Raw genomic sequence first — 4,603 nt, 5'->3', positions numbered from 1 at the left:
GCCCTTCCACCAATTACTTCGGAATTGGCTCTTCCGACTTTAAATATGCAGTGAAATACGGGCCAAATGCTGATGGGTTGAAGGAAACTTCTTCCCGCAGAAGGTCTTGATACCATCTGGTCTCGGAGCGGAATAGTTTTTCATCCCTTTTAATACTTTTTTATCTCCTGTGATGGATGGGCATTCTTCGTCAGGTGTTATAAGGGCATCACACAGCTTTTTGAAGCTATTTATGTTGTCTGAGTCTTCGTCCAGTGTATGTTGCACTTCGTAGACCTCTTTTCAAAATACTTCGACCTCCTCTGGTTTGGGCGGGTAATCGACAGTAACTGGAGGGTCTTGGAAGAGTCGAGATGTGTCAGAGAGGAACTGTTAATTTTCTCTGGCCCAACCCTCTCGCCCTTCTAGATTTCTCTTAGTGTCTGATAGTAGTAAGCCTACTCTCAACAACATGCTGCCTGATGGTCAGCAGCTTTGTCTTGTTAATTGTGTGATAACGGGTCCGGAGTTCGCGCACGAACTTCTGATCCTTGGCGGTAAAATTCCTGTCAGGTGTGATGTAGTCAATCACACACTGAGTGCGGGACGCGTACTCTCTTGCCCAGCCTATCTTTTGGCGACTTAATGCATTAACCTTTTGGTCCTATAATTAACCGTTGGTCATCCATTTCAGCCAGATTGATTTGCAATGATTTCATTTTCATTGGCTCACTCAGCTGTAGGGTAGGCGCCATTGTTGGTCGTCCCATCCTCGGGAGCACTGTGCATTCTATTGTTTGAAACCGCACTTACTGCAACTATGTTCGGTATTATCATTGTTGTTCCCACGAGAAGCTAGGGAAATGTGTTCGTCCATCCTTGTACAGCCCCTCATGCAAGGAGAAGGCTGCGTACTCTGAGAAGTCACCCGGTATCCCGGAGTCACCGTTCGAGACACCAGCCCAGGTGCCATTAAGCTTTCGGCACAGTTTTCACACTTCTGTTTGGGGGGTCATTCCTTCGGTTCCACCCCTGTACAATTTTCAGTGACTGGCTATTAATTTTTGTAACTATGTCCAGCAGAACCCCTTGGTACAGGGATCCTCTATCTGGAACTCGAGACGCGTTCGGTGGCATTTTTATAGGCCCTTCGGTTTGATTCTGGATTAATCAAAACCAAACCGAATATATATATATATATATCAGCGCTCCTTTTCGGTGCACGCGCAATACTCAGACGTATATAGAGAGACAGTGATGCTAACGGACCACGACTGTTTCTACTGCCATGTACCGGACAGCGCGGGACTATTTAAATTACAAAGTATAAACATGTAATATTACATTATTGATAAATGATTTGAAGAAATGATCTTTTTCTTAAATTAAATTTAGTTACATTTTTTAATGTAAAAATGTGTTTTAAATATATATCAGTATTATTATTGATAGTAGTTACTGATTTAAAATAGACTCAAATAGACCACCGATATCGTTAAACATTATAAACTTCCCGCCATCTGATGCTTGCACCACTGACTGCCCTGATTGTTTTTTACGTTTGCGTACATTATGCGCAGAGATTCAAACCATGACTAACGTCAGCAAACTGAAGATCTGGCAACGGCTCATCCACTCCACATGCTCTAGTTTATGCGAGAATTTCGAATAACACGGGCTCTTGATATGAGGAGGGCGGAGTAGCAGCGTGCAGGGGCGCCAACCCCTCGAAAGCAGGTCAAGTAGACGCCCTACCTTCTTTAAATCTTTTTTCCCGAAATTAGGAAATATATTGTGTAAATAAATTAACTAAAAATGCACGAAAAATAAGGGGAAATAATTAAGTAAAGGAAGTGAAATAAAACTGAACGTGCACAAATATATAATTCGCATGATTAATTTTATATTTATCAATAGGTTCTCGAATATTAAATATGAGAGCATCATTTCGTACACTGTTTGAAATGTTTGCAATTTTCATATACATTTATTATACATTTATACAGTAAATCTAAGAACTCGGTATATCAAATAGTTATTAAGAGGCTGCGGAATAAATTTACTATACATGTATATTGATTACTTCTTAGATGAGCCAGGTAATTTCATTTTACACAAATTAAAGATAATTTTGGCAGTAATGTTTAATTTTAAATAATAAAGCATTATCTTTATTTCTAGTTGAACATAAATTATACTGAATTTCAAGTGGATACGTTCAATTAAGTACATAATTAAGACACCTAACCCAAAATCAGCAGTACTCACGTAAAAATTCTGATATTGGCAGTGAATTTTGATGTAAGCCCCACACGTGCATTGCACCTTGATTATAAAGAAGAATTTAGTCGATGAATTGTAGGTTATTATTTTAGTTTTAAATAGTTTACAAGTTTTGAATACGTCGAAGAATTTTCAACTTTTATGCACTCCATTTTATTATAAATGTATATTATTTTATAAGATAGTGGTATATTAAATTTACTTCACGTATATGCATATTGCTTCCAATACATTTATAGTAAAATCGCTATATTATTCTTCAGAGAATAAAAAAGAATGCTTCTAATATATCCCTTTAATGTATGCCAGCGTAAATAAAACGGGTAAAAAATTCCATTTGTAGACAAAGCATATTAGAGTTTATTAACTAATCATTTTTTTTAAATTGGCAATTATAAATGATGCAAGAACGTATCCTAATTGATTTTGTCAATTAAAACAAATATATCGTAGAAAAAGATGGATTAATAAATTTTGCCTAAGCAGTTTTTTAGAAATCCAATACAGCTTGGTCTAACGCATCACCAGGCCAGGCATGTGCTTGAATCCATACATAATTTTTCAACCTATAATATTAATTTTAATAATTTTCGATTTTTAGATCACTTTCGAGTCATTTAAACATTTCTCGTCTTTCGATCTCCATATTTTACAATATTATAATAATAAAAACTAAATAATAAATAAACGCTGTTTCCTAGTGTTTTAAAAAAATCAAAAGTATTTCAAACATTTTTTAAATGACACTGCTACAATTGAGTAATATTTACGATATTCTCGATCCACCCTCTTACCACTGTAAGGAAACCTCTACCCCTCAGTAGAAGTTTATACTCCTTCGAGTTTCAATTTTGAATTATTATTACTATTGTTTCTTGATCTCTTATACCTTTTTCTATTTAAATTGCTGAATCCTTGTAGTATCGAAAAATTATTATTAATTAGATTTATTTTTATATTAAGCTAGATGAAATTTCTTTAATATGATGTTTGAAATTTTAACGCGCTATTCACGTATTTCAAGAATTTATTTACAACATAAGTGCCGACGGAAATAAATGCGGTTTCACGTAGAAATTGATCCTCATTGTTATCATTTTGATAATCGTTCTTAGTTTTTTGTTCATTACATTCTTTTTTTTTAAACAGGGTGAGGAGCGGGTGCCTGTCTGAAGTAGATCCGCCCGACCTGTTTCACATAGGTTTAGCGCCACTGGAAGTGTGACATTGCCAAATTTATAACTGTGATTCTATGAGTCATTAATAAGTCGAAGCGTTCTTTCAATTGACTTGCTACGTGCCTAATAGCACATTTATTCATCCTGCACTGGTGTACTCCAAGAGTACTCCGATTGCTCTTTCTTACTTCTTCCTTCTCACTCCGACCTGCATCGGTGCAGATCGGAGTGCACCAGTGCAGGATAACCGAATACGCTATAAGATACTTCCTTAAGGCATATAAAGAAAAACCAAGTACGTTAACCAAGGATTTTTTCACAACAAATTCTGGTTTATTCATCGGAAAAATTTAAAAAAAAAATAAAAAATTTCATTCTCATCCAAAATTATGAAGCATATGAAGTAAAATGTTAAAAAGCGACATTTTTTACCTCAAAAGGACGAACAAATTTGTTCGAAATCATCTTTTTTTGACGAGATGCATATTTTTTGTTTAAATCGATAAAAATGTAATTAAAAATTAAAATTTTGATTTTGCGGTAAAACCATGCAAGATGCGAAAAATATTGGAAGACGAAAAATATTTATTCGAAAAAGTTCTACAAATTTTTTGTTAATAATTGTTTATGATAGGACGCGCAGTTTTGGTCTTAATCGCAAAAAATAACATTGAAAATCTAAAAAATAACGTGTTTGGAAAAATGACACTGAATACGAAAAAAATGAAAAAGCTTGTATAGTTTATAATTCTGTTGTTTTCATACGACGTTCACACATGCATTCTCCGCCGCCGCACTGTGCGGTGAATTAGAAAATTGGGGCTTAAAATGATGCAGAGCCTACAATTTTCATCCAGTTCTATCTTTTTTTTTTAAATTGAAGCTAATCAAACTGTGGAAAGGTCTGCCGAGGGCGGTTTTGCTAAAAAGGCTCCGTTTGTTTCTTATTCAAGATGCAAAATGCCAAAAAAACATAATTTTTCATATTTGAGATTCCTGTTCAAATTGATGAACAAAATCGATTATTGCTGTACATTGAAGCCTGGAAGTTCTTTTCATCACGCTGGTCCTCGCAAAGTGGAGTGAAAATAATGTTTCGTTGAAATCAAACAGTAAAATATAATTTTTCTGATTGTTATAAACAAATGTTATAAACAAATTTC

The sequence above is a fragment of the Belonocnema kinseyi genome, chromosome 6 (assembly GCF_010883055.1).
Source record: "Belonocnema kinseyi isolate 2016_QV_RU_SX_M_011 chromosome 6, B_treatae_v1, whole genome shotgun sequence".
NCBI classification, from domain to species: Eukaryota; Metazoa; Arthropoda; class Insecta; order Hymenoptera; family Cynipidae; genus Belonocnema; species Belonocnema kinseyi.
The sequence above is the reverse complement of the archived record's forward strand: the minus strand, read 5'-3'. Positions refer to the sequence as shown.